This window comes from Pinus tabuliformis, chromosome 1_2, assembly GCF_031772625.1.
Source record: "Pinus tabuliformis cultivar Carrire ecotype Pingquan chromosome 1_2, CPIR1, whole genome shotgun sequence".
Taxonomy (NCBI): Eukaryota; Viridiplantae; Streptophyta; class Pinopsida; order Pinales; family Pinaceae; genus Pinus; species Pinus tabuliformis.
Window position 1 is genome coordinate 746,355,246 of NC_142298.1, and position 22,193 is coordinate 746,377,438.

A 22,193-nucleotide genomic window follows, 5' to 3' on the forward strand; every position below is an offset into this window, starting at 1 on the left:
ATTTACCAATAAATATAGGGAATAATGTCATCACATAATCAAGAGAGAGAAAGATAATGCACTACATACAAATCAAATGGGCCCACCTTATAGCTAGCATATTTTTCTGGAAACTTCTAGAGGAAGTTTGTTACAATAATATTTTCTTTTTTGTAAATATTCCTAGTGGTTTTATTGATCCCACTACTAGTTTAAGGCTATGGTTTTGAGTCTTTATTGCTTATATATAGGCCTCATTTTGATGTAATTAGAAGAGAGATTTTTTTTGGTGCAGGGAAACTCTCTCAAATGTTTTCCAGAAATTGTTGCGACTTTTGAAGTTGTCTAAGGTGGAATTCTAAAGTAATTTTTGGGCTGTCAGTTCTTATTTTTTATGTAACCCATATTTATAATTTTAGTTTGCACCATACTAATACAATTTCAAGTATTTTTCATGGAAAATTATGTTGTAAACCTGGTTTGGTATGAAGCTGAAAGGGAATTGTTAGTTAAAGTAATTTATGAATTAGTATGATTGTTTACTTTAATTTCTATAGAATTCATCAAGATTTGTTGAAGAGTATGATTGGCTATTTTGATTAACTTTTACATGGAATTTTAATGAAATTGTATAATTCAAAATACTATGTTTTGCTGGGGTTGAATTCTTAATTTCTTAGCTACCCATCCAATTTTAACAATTTCAGATGAATTCTTAATGGCTCATTTGAGTTTGTTCATATATTTTCTCCATTTTCCCCTTCTTCAAACCATTTTTATTTATTTATGTCAAACTCAAAGATCATGAATGCTCTAACTGAAAGCTAGTGGAAATCCTAACCAATGAAATAATGTTGAATGGCTGCATTTTCCTTTACCTAGATTCTTATAAGAAATTTAAAATTTAAAGTAAAAATCAAAATTTGAATTGGCTAAAATTTGTTCTTTCTAATGTGTACTTGTGAAAATCCATGGTGAATGTGAATGTATGAGATGTTCAAATTTCTAAATGTGTAACAAACATTAGCTACATTATGATTAATTTTCATTGCATCATAACAAAAACTAAGGTATACTAACAAGGATCAAAAATTTGATTCGAATGGTTGAAAATGAATCTTCATGCTTCTTTACTTTCTGTGATAAATCTTATTGGGAAAGTAGACTGCATCAAACTTGAATATGAAATAAACACAAAGAATAGAAGAATTCATAGTTATTTACAGAATAACATTTTCAGTGAACAAGCATAAACCCTTAATTTAATTTACTGCATTTTTCATCACTTTTGTATTCTTATTGAAGATTGAAACCAAGAATAAATGTGCATGCACATTCAAAACTAAAGAATGCAGATATATCCTTAGCACGAGTCAAATAAACATAGATGATTTCATATAAGTTCATGGATCATAAAAAAAAAAATAGATCAAAATTATATGTTCCCAGGCTCGGCACTATAGCACGACATAGTGTGACTCTAGGGACCTAACAATATTCATGGTGAAATTTTCGTTTTTGATTGAGAAATTTCTTATTCTCGTATGCTCATTTCTCATTTCCCTCTTATACTTTTGAACTATGTCTCTCTTGTATTTCATTTTCATTCTTCCCATAGCAATATAAGAACTTGAATTCTCTCATATCTTTTTTTTTTTTTTTTCTTCTTTAATTTTGAATGGGTATAAGTATTCCTAGAGATAGAGGATATGGCCTCGTTCACTAGCTGAGGAATTATTGGTTCATGGTCAAAATATCCACTTAATGGCTTCATATGTTTTGGCTTAGTGTACATAGGAGTTATGGGCTTAGAGAACTTGATCCTAAACTTCTTAGGCCTTGTTTTTTAAAATGGATAAATACTCTTCCTTCCTGTCATGTCTAGGCTCATTCCCTACAGACTTCCATTTAGTTTTATTCTTGGAACAATGTTAGGTGGCTGGAAATGAAACTTCAAGACCCTACCTTTTTGGTTTTTAATTGGAAATTGTCCTAGTAACAAATTGAGTGACAATGGTCCCTAAGGGTTGGGTTCCTAGTTTCATTTATTTCCCTATAGGTCTATTTTTAGGGTTTATTTTAATAATACTAGAATTAGGATCTTAAATTTGATCCCTATCATGTCCAATGATGAGGACATCTTCTCCTTTATTCTCCTCATCCACAACTATCCCACTGAAATAGTTACTGTTTAAGAAATTTTCCTAGTTGGCATTCCTCTTCTTTAATTCCTCCATAATCAAAATTTTGACCAACCCATGGCGACATAGGCTTTGGCCAATGGTTGTAAGATTTGTTTAGATGTGCTTGAAAATTTTGTCGAGAATTTCCATAGATATAAAGGGAAATTCAACTTTTCATCTACCTAAAAATATAACAATAAATGAATGTGATATGAAAACATGACTCCGTACATGCCATCACATGTAAAATATTTTTTCAAAATGAAAAATATCTTCCTCTATTCCTCCTTGATCCACATCTCCAATACTCTCTTAGCCAAATTTGGATTATTTTGGTTTGCACATAGAATCCAACCCTAAACCACTTACTCAATTTTCTTCTTTTTAAACCATTGTTCACCCATTTGTGGTAAGATAATGGCTTGAGCCACTATTTACTCAAAAACTATGAGACTAGGTTACCAACTCTAATAATTTTACCATTGAAACCCTCTATAAAGGCTCAGGTTACTAGGTCATTGCACTCTCAGAATTATTGGAAAAAGGGATACCAACCAGCTGCCCAAAACTTAATCTTGCATGTGTTGAACTCTAGATATCCTTCCAACACCTCCATGCCTATGGGTTTTAATTGAAGAGGAATCTATTGAATCACTTAATTTCTTTATTTATCACTTGTCGATGAAATAAGTGCTAAAAAGGCTAACGGTACATTTTTAATGTTCATTGGGTTCTAGTCATGGCCCCTCACATGAACCCTATGTATGATTCAAGTTGAGGTGGAGGCCATCACAATGAGGGAAGGCCATGGTAGAAGCATTATTGAGTATGAGAGGCACTAACTCGATCATGATAATAGTATGGTGAGGGATCAACATAACAATGACAGTGTATAAAGGTAATAGAGAAGTGAGGGAGGTGACCACATGATTCCAAAAGGTGGTGAGCAAGGTCATAAGTATGAGGGTTGACGTATAAAATACATATGTGTATGTGTGTTAGTGGAGGGGAAATCCCAATAAATTTAATATCATAAGATAAATATCACAAGTTAATGAGCATATACGAATATATATAAAAGCTCATAGGAGTTGTTCATGCTATTTTCCCATACTTCTAGTAACCAAAGAGTTTGAAAATTGGTTTTACCTTATATTACCTAAACAAGAATTTAGGTTTTCACTTACATGTATGCTGGTATTTGAAATTTATGGATGAGAAACAAAGAATTTAAACCTTAGAACCAATGAAATATACCAAAGGAATGTTAATGCTATATTGTTAAGAGATATAAAAATAATGTTAGGTGTTGACATTGGATCTCGAACAAATAAACCTTTCCTACTTAAGAATACCTATTGGAGAGTTGAATTAGGAGGCGATGAGTATATTCGGTACCTATAACCTTTGAATTAAAATATTTTTAGCATAAAAATAAATTCATACTATGACATATATCTCAAAGGAGTGTTACAAGTCATCTGGTAGCTAATATAAAGATTCGGTATCTATTAAAATATTTACATGAATGGTGGAATCAATAAATGTTGAACGTATTGTTGGAAAAATCCAAAGGTTTTATCATATTCAAATTGATTGGAAGAATAAGTCGTTTTCCATACACCAACTCATATATAGTGAACTTAGTTGTATTTCTCCATGTAGCCTTATAAGATGAAAGTTCCTTAAGAAGACGATCTACCTAATCCTGATGGTGTACTTGAATGATCTTAGTAAATATTGATTCAATTTTTGGTGCTTAATTTGATGTTATTGAGTGAAATATTACATAATGTTTTATGTGAAATACACTTCTTAATCCATAACAATTCTCTTTTTGACTTCAACATTGGAGTAATTGGCCCTACAAAGTCTAGAGCCTATTTTTCAAAACACTCTATGAGTATCTATGATTGTAATGGAATATCATTAGATTATATTATCTGACCCACCCATTAATAGTTGCAACATCCTCAAATATACTTCTTGGAATATTTAAAAAAAAGTATGCCAATAGTACCCCGTGTGAAGGACTTTGAAGGAAGTCCTCTTGCTATAATAGTGTCCTCTGCATGGTTTTTCATTGCAGGATTTTGTTTTTGCTATGACATACACCTTCCAAATATTTTCCCACATCTTAATTTTTGGAGCCTCGTGATTTTATGATCTATCATATGAAGTTTTTTATGGTCACTTCGTGATTGTTTAATGTCTTTTCGTGTGTTTAAGCCTTCTTTCAAGATTTTAACTGTCGAAACCACTTGGTTACACATGCTTAGTTTTCAAAGAATTCGTAATCACGCCTCTTTCTTCCAAGCTCAATAGTTAATCTTTACCCTTGAAAACATGCATTTCACATATCTTGAGAATAATTCTTGTATAGTCACTATTAATAGTGATTGTGAAATGTTTGGCTATAGGCATTGCACAACTCATAGACCATTTGTAACCCCTACCAACAATGCTTTCACAATTGATAGGGATGGTGCACTACGCAATCCATACTGACCATTAATGCACAACATTATTTGACACTCTCTCTCACTCTTAGTGGAAATCGTATCATCAGTCCAATATGTACTCTTAGTTTTCTCTTCTAGGCACCTTTTTTTTTTTGCAAGTGTCACTTTCACTTTCAAGACTATTGTTTTTACTTACTCTTGCTTTCACCAGTGTCGCTTTTTCTTTTACTTTGGTTTTACATGTGTCGCACTTTAGTGCACCAATAGAGGTAGCCCTAATGCACTCTTCTACATTAGTTGACCCTATCCATCACAAGAATACATGCTAGACACTCTCCCAAATCCTAGCGCACGTTCTGGTTGCAGTCGACACTTCTGTTGTAACTTGTATTATAATTGTCACAAAGCTACATTTCCATTGTCGCACTTAGAAATAAGTGTCGCTTTGCTATCGTTTCAAGGTATGCATGTTAATTTTTGGTACTATGCAGTATTTGGATTGTGTTGATGTTATCCAAGTGAGAGATCACTATTTCAGGACTTGTTTGCATGTCTTGTTCTCTCTTGTCTCACTAGTCGAACACTTAGTCATTTCCAAAGTTTTCACCCTCCTGGAAATATGAACTTTGTAGTATTAAGCCATAGTGAAACAGACTCTGCCTCTTAGAAATGTGCATTGTGTAATCCTAAAGGACAGTTTCCTTCAATTGTACATTGAGAAACCTTGAAGTGTGGACCATCAATTTAGCTGCCTTGCCCTATCAACTGCATGGTTCATGATCCCTCCTACCCTGTATTGCACATTGCATAGTTTCAGTGGATAGTGGAGGCTCCCTCTTTCACTAAATGACCAACTACACAGTATCCTAAGCATCATCTTCAACTATTGAACATTGTGTAGTTTCAGTGTCCTCGCCTGCCTCCTTGTCTCACTAATTTTATCAACTACACAATCCCTTCATATGGTGGGCCTCCTACTACAACTTGTGTAGTTCTAGTGAGTAGTAGGTAACCTCTACATTGCTAAAACCCTCAACTAATATATTCATTGAGCATGTCCCTCAATCATTGCATATTGCACAATTACAATGGCTAGTGTCTCACTCCTGTTGACTGAAAAACCTCACTACGCAATCCCTTTCCTTGTCTTACATCCCACTACACATTGTGTAATTCCAATGGATAGTGGTACATCCCTCAATCCTTATGAAGCTAAAAGGTGCAATCCATGCCTCCTCTTCCCTGATCAATATTAATTTCTAAATCACAATCAGTAGTCACTCCACCCTTGTCTCTTGAGCTTCCCACTTCGCAGAATGATTTTCATACCTTCCCTTTGGTGTGAATTACATAGTTATACTAAGGAGTGAGGCATACCTATACCCTTGCAACTGAAAACTACAAAATACACCCAAGGAATCCTCTCCCTCTTGGTCCTTACATAGACCCATCACAGTGATCACTTTCCATGAGCAGGCATAGGTATAATAAATGATTTTCGGACTGATGTTTCCTTTTCATGAGTGGACTTCATTTGTAGGTATTATCATATCAACATGGTAGGGAGATGCTTAAGGGAATTCATCAAGGATAGGCTACAAGAGAGAACTTGTAGAGAAGAAGCATGAAAAGGACCTTCATGAAGAACCAAAAGGATCCTTGGGCCAAGAAAAAGGCATGGAAACTCATGCTGACTTGGAAGGTTATGACACTCATCTAGAACCTTTTTAGGTTTAAGATAAAGAACAACTAAATATCCATCATAAATATGTCAAATTCATAAGAGCGAGGAGAAGAGTTTTGCATTGATGAAATGAAGTCTTATGTCGCTATCGCCAAGTCATGGCTTCTCAAAGTATCATTGCAAAGTCACACGTGTCGATGTATTTTGCCACACTGCATGTGGAAAGTAATTATGTAATTTCCAAAATGAGAAAATGTAAAATGTGTGGAAGCCCAAGGGTCCCATATGGAATTTGAAAAGTCACTACAAAGTTCTAAGGTCATGTAGAAGCTCAAAGGTCACATAAGAATTTGAAAAGTTATAGTAGGAGCTCAAGAGTCATGAGGGAGTTGAAGAGTCACATGAGAGGTGGACATACACCTAATTTGTTATAAATACACCCTCATAGCTCAATAGAATAGGATTTTGTACTTTTCACCTTGGCTTATCTAATTTGGCATAGGAGAGAAGATATTTCTTTGGAGGACCAAGTGGTGACTTAATGTTCCACTATTGGGGCTAATGTGGTAGCATTGTAATTCTATAACTTGGTACTTTCACTTAATATATCAAGCTCCTAGATTCAACACACTTTCATGCATATGTCGTGAATGATTGTGAGACTATTCTTTCATTATTTATGTTTACGTTAGCATATACTAATGAAAATGAACTATTTCGTTGGCTTTGGTATGCATATTATTGAATGGGTTTTGTTTCTTTATGATCATTGTTTTCTTGTGAATTGCTTTGCAATTTAACTAACGATTCATTCCATGCTCTTGTGTGTCTCTTTTAGGATAGAACTAATACTTTTCTTCTAGAGGCACACTCTCTCTTTCCCTACTGTGAAAGTATTTTATATACATTGCAATAGTATGCATCACGTTGCCAACTTACTTACTTGTTACAAATATTGTTTGTATAATCTCTTATGCTGATAATTGTAGCCAAGGAAAATTCATAAGGATAATAACTATCGGCCTTATTTCTCAATTGGGGCTCTTACCCTAAGTTTTGGAGCCTCCTTGTGATTTTATTATTTGTCATATCAAGTTGTTCATGGTCACTTCATGATTGTTTAATGTTTTTATAATTTTTTAAGACTTCTTACGAGATTTTAACTTTCAAAACCACTTGATTGCACATGCTTAGCTTTCGATGCATTCACAAGCACACCTCTTTCTCTAAAGCTCAATAGTTAATGTTTACACTTGAAAACAAGCATTGTGCAGACATTGAAAATGAAGCTTGTGTAGTCACTAGTAACAGTGATTGTGAAATCCTTGACTATAGGCATTGCACAACTCATAGACGATGCACAACACCTACCGACAATGCTTGAGCATTGATAGGGACAGTGCACAACACAATCCATTCCGAGAATCAGTGCGCAACATTGTTGGACATTCTCCATCACTCTTAGTGGAAATTGGATCATTAGTCCAATAAGTCTTCTTAATTGTCACTTTTGGGCACCTTTTTCTTTTGCAAGTGATGCTTTCACTTTTGTGACTGTTGTTTTTGCTTGCTCTCACTTTCACAAGTGTCATTAGAGGAATTTTGAGGTCTAAAATAGGCCTCCTAAGAAAAATTTACAATCAAAATTAAAATTTATAAGAACCAATAGAATTCAAGATGATAATGTCAACCATGGGGGATGATTCACCATTTTTGGAGAAAAAAAGTAAAAAGATTAAAAAATAATAAAATAATAAAACTACTTTTTTAACTTGTATTTTCAACTTATCTCCCTAATATTTTACTCAAATTTAAAGCGAGAGTACTTGTTGGATGCAAAATTTAATTCCTCGTCCAAAGAGTACCCATGTTGCGTACTTCCAATGGACCTTGCTACATGAAAAAAAGAGTAATACATGCAAAAACGTGATTGCAATCACATTTTTCATGTATTTCTCATTTTTCATGTAGCGAAGTCCATCAAAAGTATGCAAGATGGATACTCCTTGGATGAGGGATCAAACTCTGCATCCAATAAGTGTTCCTGCTCGAAATTTTAGTAAACCCATAGGGAGATAAGTTGAAAATACGAGTTGAAAAAGTAGTTTTTTCTTTTTTCCTTCTAAAATTTAATGATGTAATCTAATATTATTTTATTATTTCCTTAGGAGGCCCATTTTAGACCTCAAAATTCCCCAAATGCACTTTCTCTTTTACTTTGCTTTTACATGTGTCACACTTTGGTGCACCACTAGAGGCAACCTTAGTGCACCCTTCTACGTTAGTTTACCCTACCCATCACAAGAATATATGCTAGGAACTCTCCCACAACCTAGCGCACTTTCTAGTTGCAGTTGAAACTTCTTTCTTAACTTGTATTATAAGTGTCACAAAGCTACGTTTCAATTGTCACACATAGAAATAAGTGTCGATTTGCTATCGTTTCAAGGTATGCATGTTGATTTTTGGTACTATGCATTATTTGGATTGTTGATGTTATCCAAGTTGAGATCACTATTTCAGGACTTTCTTGCATGTCTTGTTCTCTCTTGTCTCACTAGTCCCACACTTAGTAATTTTCAAATCTTTCACTATCTTTGTAGCTTTCTAACCTTTCGCACTCCTAGAATTGTGCATTGTGCAGTATTAAGCCATAGTAAAACATCCTCTGCCTCTTGGAACTGTGCATTGCACAGACCTAGAGGACAGTTTCCATCAAATTTACATTGAGAAACCTTGAAGTGTGGACCATCACTTTAGTTATCTTTCACTATCAAATACGTAGTTCATAATCCCTCCTACCCTGTATTGTGCATTGCATAGTTGAAATGGACAATGGAGCCTCCCTTTCTCAATAACATGCCCAACTGTGTAGTATCGTAATCGTCATATTAAACTACTGAACATTGTGTAGTTTCAGTGTCCTAACCTGCGTCTTTGTCTCAATAACTTCCTCAACTACACAATCCATTCATCTAGTCAGCCTCCTACTTCGAATGATGTAGTTCTAGTGAGAATTAGGTCACCTCTACATCACTAAAACCCTCAACTTCTCAATTCATTGATCATGTCCCTCAATCACTGCACATTGCGTAGTTTAAGTGGCTAGTGTCTCACTCCTGCTGACTAAAACACCTCACTATCTAATCCCTTTCCTTTTCTTACCTCACATTGCACATTGCACAATTCCAATGGGTAGTGGGACATCCCTCAATACTTATGAAGATCAATTGTGAAATCCATGCCTCCTCCTCCATTACCATTTTGCATTTCCAAATCAGACTCAACGATCACTCCACCCTTGTCTCCTGAACTTCCCCACTGCATAGAAGATTTGTCATACCCTCCCTTTGGTGTGAATTGCATACTTATAGTTAGCAGTGAAGCATACCTAGACCCTTGCAACTGAAAAATGCACAATACGCCCAAGAAAGCCTCTCCCTCTTAGTCCTTACATAGACCCATCACAGTGATCACTTTCCATGAGTAGGCATAGGTAGAATAGATGATTTTCAAACTGATGTTTCCTTTTCATGAGTGGAATTCATTTGTAGGTATTATCATCTCAAAATGGTAGGCTGATGCTTAAGGGAAGTGATTAAGGAGAGGCTACAAGAGAGAACTTACAGAGAAGAAGCACCAAAAGGACCTTCATGAAGAACCTGAAGGAGCCTTGGGCCAAGAAAAATATATGGAAACTCATGCAAAATTGAAAGGTTGTGACACTCATCTAGACCCTTTGTAGGGTTAAGATAAAGAACAACCAAAGATCAACCATAAACAAGTCAAAGTCATAAAAGCAAGGAGCAGAGTTTGGCATTGATGAAATGAAGTCTTATGTCACTGTCACCAAGTCATGGCTTCTCAAAGTGTCATTGCAAAGTCACATGTGTTTATGCATTTCACTACATCACATGTGGAATGTAATTATGTAATTTCCAAAATGAGAAAATTAAGTTATGGAAGACCAAGGGTCCCACATGGAATTTGAAAATTCACTAGAAACTTCTAAAGTCATGTAGAAGCTCAAAGGTCACATAGGAATTTGAAAAGTTATATTAGGAGCTCAAGAGTCATGAGGGAGGTCAAGAGTCATGTGGGAGGTGGAGAGACACCTCATTTGGTATAAATACACCCTCATAGCTCAAGAGAAGAGGACTTTGGATTTTTCACCTTAGATTCTCTAATTTGGCATAGGAGAGAATATCTTTCTTTGGAGGAGCAAGTGGTGACTTAATGTTCCACTATTGGGGCTAGTGTGCTAGCATTGTAATTGTATATCTTGGTACTTTCACTTAATATATCAAGCTCCTCCATTCGACACACTTTCATGCATATGTTGTGAATGATTGTAAGACTATTATTTCATTATTTGTGGTGTATGTTTATGTTAACACATACTAATGAAAATGAACTATTTTTTTAGCTTTGGTATGCATCTTATTGAATGTGCGTTGTTGCTTTATGATCATTGTTTTATTGTGAGCTACTGTGCAGGTTAACTAACAATTGATTTCATGTTGTTGTGTGTCCCTTTTAGTATAGTAATAATACTTTTCTTCTAGAGGCACACTCTTTCCTACTATAAAAGTACTTTATATAAATTGCAATTGTATGCATCACATTGTCAACTTACTTATTACAAAGATTGTTTGTATAATTGTTGGGGGCGAAAACCTCCCTAAGGTAAAGGTTGAAAACCTAAACAGATAGAAGGCGGAATATCAACAATAATCATATATTCAAGCAAGAAAAACTATATAAAACAATGTAAACTTTGAAATGGGAACTATAAACTCAAAACGGGAACTCTGACCAAAAAATCCTGTAAAAACATAAAAAACAGTGCTAAAAACGAAAAGTGTTGATGCTAGAATAACACCTTTTTTTTCTAGGGTAAATTTTCAACATGTTTTAAAAATGGCGGTGAAAACCAATTTTTTGTGCAAAAATTGTCCAAAAAACACGCTCAAAACGAAGTGTTGATGTTCGAATAACATTTTTTTTTCAATGGTAAATTTTGTGCTAAAAACACCCTCAAAATAGAAAGTGTTGATGTTGGGATAACAATTTTTTTTCAAGGGTAAAATTTCAACATTTCAAAATAATGGCGTAAAATATTTTATCATGACCCCGAAAAACATTAAAATTTCAAAAACACAATGAAAACATAAAATAAAATAAAATAATTAAAACAATGAAAAAAAAAAAAAAACATAACATAACATAACATAGATTAAAATATATACTAAAAACAAAACATAAAATAAAAATAAAAAAACAAAAAAATAATCAAACATCGAAAAAAAAAAAATCAATCATAAAAATGTAAAAAAAAAAAAAAAAAAAAAAAAAAAAAAAAAAACAAAAACAAAAACAAAAACAAAAACAAAAACAAAAAAAAACCTATAAAAGATAAGAATTAAAAAACTACTATATATATATATATATATATATATATATATATATATGTAAACCATAAAAAAAATTGGGAAAAGAAAAAAAAAAAAACATTAAAATAAACTATAAAATTAAGTAGGTAAAAATAGAAAAATTAAAAAAAACATTAACAAAAAACTTTAAAAAAAAAAAATGAAAATTAAAAACAAACTAGATTTAAAAAAACAAAAAAAGAAAATTAACAAAACAAAAAACAAAAAAAAATTTACTGAAATTAAGATTAAAATGTTCGTTACTTAAAAAAACAAATATAAAAATATATATAAAAAATACCAAAAGAAAATGTTCAAAAAAAAATAAATTATTTCATAAACCATAGAAGAATTTGAAAAAAAAAAAAACAAAATTAAAAAATATGTCTATATAAAATTAAGTAAAAATAGAAAAATTAAAAAAAAACATTAACAAACTATAAAAATAAAATAATAATAATAAAAATAAAATAAAACTAAAAACATTTAAAAAAAACAAAAATAAACTCATATTATAAAATAAATAAATAAATAAACATGAAAATTTTAAAAATAAATAAATAAATAAATATATATATATATATATATATATATATATATATATATATATATATATATATATATATATATATATATATATATATATATATATATATATATATATATATATATATATAAACATTTTAAGCTTATAAAAAAATATGTGTTTTTTATTTCAAAAAAATAAAAATTATTATTTTTTTATTAAACTTTCATTGTTCATTTAAAAACAAACAAATAAATATTTAATTTTTTTTACAAAAATTTGTTTTTTATTTAAAAAAAAATTATTAGAAAAAATTATTTATTTTTTAAAACAATTTTGTTTTTATTTGAAAAAAAAAATTATTCTTTTTAAACAACTTTAATTTTTTTATTTAAAAGAAATCATATTTAAAAAAATAATAATAGTTATTTAATAATTTATTTATGTTTTTTAAATAAAAAAAAAAAAAATTTCTTAAAAAAAAAATTAAAATTTTTTTATTGGTTTGTTTTTAAATAAACAATGAAATTTTAATAAAAAATCTATTTTTTTCCTTTTGAAAATGCATGTATTTTTAAAATTTACAAACAATGAAATTTTAATAATTTTTTTTTTTTTGGAAAAGACATGTATTTTTAAAATTTTCATATATATATATATATATAGATATATATATGAATGAGTTTATTTTTGTTTTTTTAATTTTTTTAAATGTTTTTAATATTGATTTTACTAGTTTTTAAATTTTTTTTGGTTAATTTTCTTTTTTTTTAATCTAGTTTGTTTTTAAATTTTTTTTTCCTAGTTTTTGTTAATGTTTTTCTTTTAATTTTTCTATTTTTACTTACTTAATTTTATATATATATTTTTTTTTAATTTTGTTTTTTTTTTCCAAATTCTTTTATGGTTTATGAAATAATATCTTTTTAACATTTTTTATTTTTTTTGTTTGTCTTTTTTATATATATTTTTATATTTGTTGTTTTCAAGTAATCAACATTTAAAAAAGAGAAATAAAACAACTTGAAAATTCGTTAAGTAATCATAATTTAAAAAAAAAAAGACATAATAAATTTTAAAGTGTGAAAAATAAGTCCTCTAAAGAAAAGGTATGTTGCATCAACACGTTGCATCTACACGTTTCAAAATCAGCATGAAAATCACTAATATTTAAAAACAAATATTTATATTTGATACATAAGAAAATTTGAAATGTCAAAAATATGCTTCCAACAAAAAGAAGTGTATTCTGCAGAATCACTTTTGAAAATTGGGTCACGTTTTTACTACCCCTACAAAATGGGTAATCTTATTGGTTATTTAAGGTGCCAAAAACTATGCTCTAAAAATAATATGTGTGCTCTGCATCGCCCCTTTTCAAAATCGTGTCAATTTTTTGCTATCTCTACGAAACGAGAACAGTATCAGTTCCCGTTTCAAAGTTTACGTTGTTATAAACTACCAAAGTTGGGTTTGATAGGAGTACCAGGAGGTCCTATGTTTGATGTTGATCCCGTAGGGTGCAAACCCTTTGCTTCCTCTAAAGTGATTAGACCTGCAACACAATTCAAAGAAGCATATATATAGCAAGTAGTTAAAAGTGTGTGCATAATAAACATGTTAGATAATCAAGCACAAACATATAAATCACGGAAAATTACACATGAATCATAAAACATGAGATCATAACATATCAGGAACAAGACAAAGCTTCTTTATTGATATCAACAAAGAGTAGTGGATATATACAACCTGATTCAACCACGGAACCAATGAAACCTTCCTCTAGATATGTCCAGGACAAGCCTAAAAGATCTCCTCTCTAGCATGTGCAAAAAGATGCCATATAATAAAGGATGAGCATTTATGTAAGGAAACAAGGGTTTCCTATGACTGGGAGTGGAGGAGGCACAAGGAAAATTATACTTGATCTAGGAAAAAAAAGGACTATAATGTTGATATCCTCTCTCTTTCCATCATTAAGACTTCCCTTGAGGTGTATAAATACCACCAGAAATCAGTTGATTCAGTTAGGCCACGAACTTTTGTAGGTGGGCTTTCGATGAAACCAATAAACCCCGCCTGAAAAATAGGATATATTTTTATTTTTTCATATTTTAAATCATATACATGGGTTCTATATTATGGTACCCACTGTGTATTCTCTTTTTAAAGGGCGAAGTCACGTATGGAATTGAAAATATTTTTTTTAAATAAATGATAAAGTATGAATGGGAAAGGGTTGGCCAAGGGCATATCAAAGCATCAAAACTACAGGAGTGTAGAATGATTCTATAATAGATACCCCTTAATATGTGAGTTCATAAGGGGTACATGATAGCCAAAATGTATTAAGTACAAAGTGAGATCATTTGAGAACCTGAGACGAGATTACCAGATTCCAACCCACTCAATACTTGTAGAAGGAATCGAAAAGAAGACTATGTTTGAGGCAGGCATACCCCTGATCAGAGATAGTAAATAATGTCTGATGATCAAATATAAAGAGGATCCAAAATGTATACATAAGTGTACATAGAAGACTAAATAATACATAGTGGATCATTTGACCATAGCCACAAAGGAACATAGTGGAGTTATGTCTCAATATCACATATAGAAGAAAATCTTATCAATGATACTCGAAGAATGTGTGATAATTGATGTTGCATAATTGATCATCATAATAGTACCAAGTCATCTAGGTGGAATAGTGGTACTATATAAAATCTGGTGTCAACATACATGATGTTGTTGTGATGAACTGCAACATATAAGGGTGGCTGGTAAAATTGGTAGGAAACTGAAGGAGCTGATAACTGAACCAAGATGCTAACACAAACCGAGGTCTTCACTAACTGTAGATGGTACATTTCTAAACGATGGGAATACATGAGCTAAAGTCGACCATGTGAGAAATCGTTTGATTAACGATCATTGATATATATCGTTAATAAATGGAAGATAACTCACTGATAGTGATGATGAGAGTCAAGGTACCACAGTACAATCTAACAAGTGAGAATAAAGGTGTTGAAGTAGAACACTTGAGAGAATCTAGCGATCAGGAGACATTGATGTATTCTCACTGTTGATAGTGAAGGAGTCTACCAATGATGACTTCAAACCCTAAGGTACTAAACAAAAGTACTCTATATCTTGTTCCCAGAGAAATGAGTTGGATTCGATGGGAAAAGATCTGTTGGAAGGAAGGCATTAAGGCATCCCACATCAACCAACGCGAGTGTAACTCGTAGGCCAATAATTTTGAAGAAATTGAATGAAAAGAGATGAATAAATTCTTATGAAGTACGTTTCTAGCGTACACAATATGTGGCTAGCGCATGATAGAAACCATCTAAACCAACCAATAATGAGAGTTGACATAGAGGCGAGGAATCCACCAGTATGGTTAAATTGAAACCAAGGTATCATATGAATCCCAATGTGTGATAATGTAAGATGACATCGAACACAAGGGAAACCACTCAGTCAAAGACCTATGATACTGATCGATGTTGAGCATAAGGTCAGCTATAAATGATGTCAATAAGACTAGGGTGTGGATCTAAGCGTACTCTCAAAGAAATTTTTCGGATTCAATTAGAGCAGACCTACCAACAAGAAGTCAATGGAGACCTTCTTAACTAGCATGAGAAAAGGACCAATTGATGTGATACTGAAGATAACATGATAGACTAGGTATGGCCGACTGAAAATGAATCAAGAGACACCACAGAATGGTCAACATAGGTTGACTTCCCTTGAACAAAATCACACCTCAAATGTGACTCTATGGCAGCATAAAATAACTTTGTATAAGTTTTCAATGTAGGAGGCATTAACAAACTCTCCACATGATTGGAACAAATAACCAACCTAAGGAGGATTGACTCAAGAACAAGGTTATGGTTCTCCTAAGGTCAAACTAAGTTCCATCCCAATGGAGGAAAGACTTATTTTGAGTGCTTTATTCAAGGGAGACATAATTGAATCTTGCTGCCATAAAATATGGAAGTAAATGTCTTGTTCCCACTCTTTTTTGGAATATATATTTTTTTTTCTTTTTGATATTTAAAGCCTAAAAAAGAATAAATGAATGGCTATATTATAGTGGAAAGAAAGAGTGTTAAAGGTAGATGCACTAGTTCCTGCAACCGAAACACACCTATGCTCAACGCAAGGTGGTGAATACTGGTTGTCAACACTCAAAGAAATGTTCTTGCCATGGATAAAGGTGTCAAGTCATAGAGGCTAATGAATGCATGGTTTGAACTTGCAGAAAGGTCATGGTCAAAAGTGGCTTATACACGAATCCAAGTGAAGCCGGCTTAAGGCCAAAAGGGTACAAGTAGTCAAGATGAAATGCAGTAGTAAAACTTAACACATGGGAGACTTTAGGGTATAAATCCAGAATGATAGTGAAGAAGAAGAGGAATGAGGCTTCATCGCAAAGTCATGAAGGGACTAAAGAGGACTCCCGAGACTAAACAATTATTGTAGCATGGGAAACATATGCTAGGGAGGATCTAACTAGGAAGCCCATGGAAGGAAAATCTCTACCACTATGCTGCGATTTTATAAGATGGTGAGTGAAAGTGGTTTGAAAGCTGCAACATAATGAGGTCGACCCTATGGAAAAATATCGCAGTATGAGGTTAAGATGCATAATGCAGTGGAAAAAGTGATATGTCCTAACCTATATGCTAGTGATGAAAATGATACCTACCACGATAGGTCTGCGATCATGGAGTCGAAGTGGTGAAAACATGTCACAAAGTCTTCATTTACCTTGGGAAATAACCTCCCCCAACACTTCAAGCCAAAAGTTAAAAAGTTCATGAGATAATAAAGTTTAAAAATTATGAACTTTATAAAAGTGGGTTTTAAAGTTTTAATATAAAAAGACATTTTGACTCACAAAAAAATCATTTTAACTTGCAAGTGTTGAGAGCTTGAGAGCTTGGGAGAAAACTTGGGAACCTCTTTTTCACGATTTCCTCAACCAATTCATCAACTGAAGCTTCTAGGTAATTTTAAATCTATAATCTCATCCATTTTATTGCATTTTGAATGAATTCAGCCGATTTTCACTGTAGGATTTTTGTTTTTAAAAATTGTTTGTGCATTATGCAGGTCGAGCCTTTGGGAACTGCGTATAGAAAGCCCTATACATGGGTTTACAAAGGAAAAGCCGCATTTATACACAATTGTCATTTAATAAAGTCATGTACATGCAGATAAGATTGAAAAATCCAATTTCTAATGGATGAATTCTCTTAAATTTGCAGGATAGAAATCGTTTGGAAAGAGAGGGAGCACAGTGATGTTGACAATGAGGTTTTAAATGATATTTTTCAATTTTTTTATGATGTCAAATATGAAAAAATAAACTTGATTGTTAGAGATGCTTGTTCATTACTAGGATCGAGAGTAAGAGCTCTTTATGATTGATCAAATGCCTTTACAGATTGATGTGGAAGATATGTACTTCATCACAGGACTTTCTCGAAAATGGGAAGTAGTCAATCTAAAAGAGATGGCTCAGGGAGGCCTTCAGGTTTCAAATTACATAGATCTCTACTGCACACCAGAGACAGATGAGGTTGGATCACAAATTCCGTTAAAAATTTTAAGGAACCTGCCAATTAAAATTATCCTCTTTACCATTTTCAGGGTAGCAGGATTGAAAACACTACATGAGGCTTCTCGACATGCCATGTTCTTGGTAGTATAGCACCTTTGTCCGAAAGTCTTTGATTGGTGCACAGGGCTCCTCACCTTCATGAAGAAGCAATTGTCTTCAGTGAGACGAAGGAAAAGGAAGCATTTTGGCTATGGGAGCATACTTTATTCCATTTTCTTTAAGAGAGTACCAGTACTCGACCCAGAGTGTCTACAATCAGTAGCAGTCCCAGGGATCCGAGGATGGCTAGATGGGTAGACTTGATCAAGTGACTTGGCGGAGGCGAAGTCACTCAAGCAGCATTTGATGAGAAGTTCTTCTTTTGGTGGGAGAAACATGTCATAGCTATAGATGACTACCCTTATGCAGGCATAGATTATCGAGAGGACCCATATCTGGCACTTCACGAGGGCTGTGCATGGAGTGACATGGGAAAAAAAAATTAGATTTTTATGTTATTTGATTTTTTTTTTGGATTTTAAATATGGTCTCAAGAAGTTAAAATTATTTTTTCGTGAAATTTTTTTTACAAGATTATTTGATCATGATGCAGATGTTGGCCCAATGAGACATGAGGGTCCACCTAGGCATAAGCATTGTGGCAGAGACACAGAAAGAGATGCAACAAAGACCAAGAGATTCCTTCATGTAGTCTTAAGGAACTTGGAGAGTTTGACTCACCGGTTTCCCATGGCACTCATAGAGAATCACCTTGAGGCCATTCAGAGACAAGTGGTAGGAGTACCATAAGAGTAGGTGCATCTCTTTTGATGGGTGGTGAATTCCATTGTATTTTTCCTTAACATTCATCCATGGTAAGGCCCACAAACTTAGATTACATGACTGATATTTTTTATGGACATGATTGGGCTTAAGCCCCAATTTTGTAGGACATTTGTCCACATTTTGTAATATTTTCGACATATTATTCCTATCTATATATAGATGGTTTCGTGATGATTTGATCATATATACAGATGATTTTATGATATTTTTTATTTTAACGTGATGAATGATTAATGTGCCAATCTAATGCTTGATTAGCTATAGAATCAACAAATGAATTTTTTGATTGTGGAATATGAATAAAAGTAATAAAATTAAATGATCTTTGTAATAATCTCACTCTCATAAATTTGTGATGTAATAAAGGATCTCTCACATGATATATGTTATTTAATTGAGACACCACTAGCTGTGAATCCAAATAAACCATAAAAGATTCAATACCAAAAGATATTTGTTCAGATAGTAAATTAATGACAACATTGTATTCAACCATATTTATAGAAGAAATACCGATACTTATGCCTCTTGAACTAACAACTAACCAGATCAGCCATTGAAACTTGCCAAAGCAGATAAAAAATACCAACATCACCGCGAGACCCATAGAAAAAAAAAAAAAAAAAAAAAACAACAACAACAACAACAGCTATGTACAATATTTACAAAACATAGCAAATATTAGGCAACAACCTAGGCATAATACTTCTTAAGATAGAGCCCATTTATGGGCTCCAACAACACATTTCCATCAAAGTCAACCAAGTTATATGCACCTTTCTTCAAGACCTTTTTAATGATAAAATAATCATACCACATGGGTTTGAACTTGTCTGCCCCCAAGGTGTCCTTATCTTGGTCATAGATCAAGACAAGGTCACCTTCAGAGAAAACCCTAGGATGCACAATATTTTCATATTGGGCCTTTACTCTCCTTTTATGAGCTTCATTCATTGTGGCTGCATCCCGACGCTGCTCATCAAGATGTTCCAAATGAATAAGGTGTTCTTCAAGACTAGATGTGTCTAGAATAAGTTCAACCACTAATTTAAGAGATGGGATCTCACATTCCATAGGGAATATTGATTCCAAACCATAAACTAGTTGAAAAGGAGTAAAACTTGTGGTGGTCTTGACAGACATCCGGTATGCCCAAAGCACAGGATATAGCATGATGTGCCAGTTGGATTTAGCTTTATTGATTGTCCTTTGCAGGATAGTTTTGAGGGATTTGTTTATGGCTTCAACCTATCCATTAGCTTGAGGATAATACAAAAACGAATGCTCTTGTCGAAATCCTAATTTTAAAGCCAACTCAAACATCATCTTATTTTGAAAATGACTTCCATGATCAGTGATAATCTCCCTTGGAATACCAAAACATGAAATTATTTGGTTTAATAGGAAAAGAGTTGGTGTCTCACCATTGTTATTGAAAGTAGGCATATCTTCAACCCACTTCGTAAAGCAGTCTACTACTACGATAACGTACTTGTGACCCCTAGCCGAGGTTGGGTTACAAGTCGTAAAATCAATACCCCACTTAGTGAAAGGACCAATGGTGATGACGGGGAAAAGCAGAGTTGGATAACATGCATTTTCCGAGCATATACCTGACAAGGATGGCACTTCTTGACTACTTCAATGCAGTCTTTGAAAATCGAGGGCCAAAAATAGCCCGCATGAAAATTTTTTGGGTTGTAGCAAGCCCAGATAGATGACCTCCACAAGCTCCACTGTGGTAGTCATTAATAACAAACTCAACTTCTTCTAGGGTTAAACAATGCCTAAGGATTGAGTCAATGTTGCGATGATACAAAGTATCATTGATAATAATATAATTTTTAGCTAGGTGACGCAATTTTCTATGTTCATCCTTCGAAAAAGTCTGAGGGAAATTCAAATTCTGGAGATATACTATGATGTCTCCATACCAAGGATCCTGTGAAGAGATTAGGAAGAGATGTTCATAAGGAAATGACTATTCATAAACAACATCCTCTTCACAAGGTAACTCTGAAATCAATTCCGAGAATACTAAATATTTTTTAGACTTGGTTGACATAAACTCGAGGCCAAATTCCTGTAAGATGACAATCCATTTATTATATTACTAAGGACAAACTGAAATGAGTTGAGTCAACCAACACAAAAGTTTTTCTAAGAATAATATAATCATAGAGTCTGTTGCCAAAGCCAATTTATCTATATGATAATACCTAAGTTCGGGACCGACTAAGCTTCCACCCAGATAATAAATCACATTATCTCTAAGAGCATCATCTTCCTGAACCAGAACCATACCAATGGTTGATTCTGCAGCAGTGAGATACAAGAGGAAATCCCTGCTATAATCTGGTGGACTCAAAAGAGGAGAAGAGGTCAATTCCTTTTTCAAAGAATCGAAGGAGCGATAAGCAAAATCATCCCAAACAAATGGAACTCCTTTCTTCAGTAATCACATAAATCCTTTTGTAATCTCAGTGTAATTTATGATAAATCTCCTTAAGAAATTGGCTTTTCCTTGGAGACTCTGAAGTTAACGAACCATCGACGAGGGAGGCAACTGAAGTATTTCCTCAACCTTGAAGGGATCAACACAAATCCCTTCATTAGACATAGTGAATCCCAATAATCGACCGATTTGACAATGAAAATGCATGTATTAGGGTTCAACTGGATCTTATAGTGAAGAAATATTTCAAAAACCAAATGCAGGTGTTTTGGATGATCCATTCTCTTTTGAGAATGAGCAGATAGGTCATCCAAATATGCTTCTATTATGTGCTTAATGTCATGGAAAGAATAAGACATGGCCCGTTGAAAAGTAGCTCCAACATTTTTTAGGCCAAAAGATATCTTCTAGTACGCAAATGTACCCTAGGGGAAAATAAATGTTGGATTATGTTGATCTTCAAGACGGATAGTTATTTGATTATATCCAGAAAAACCACCCATGAAGGAAAACACCTCATTTCCATCACACTTATCAATGATCTGATCGATAAATGGAGTGGGGAAATTATATTTAGGAGAAGCCTTATTCAAATCCCTAAAGCCGATGCATACACGGATCATTCCTTGCTTTTTATCAACGGGGACTGGATGAAACCCACCCTAAGAAAATTTTCAAACTTAGCTTTAATTGATCTATCTTTCCTAGGATTTACCGGTCGAAGCTTTTCCTGTACAGGCTTAACATTTTCATATGTCTTGATCTCATGTTGAACTATCGATGGATCAATTCCAGGCATTTCTTCATAAGACCAAGAAAACACATCTCGAAATTCCTTAAAGAGGTCAGTATAAATATTGATTTCTTTAAGGGAACATGCAACTGTGATGAAGATATTCTCGATGATATTGGGATTCATGGAAATGTTCACCGGAATGGTTTGTGAGATGTTAGACATATTACCTTCGACAAAAATCTATGATGGGGCCAAAGGATTTAG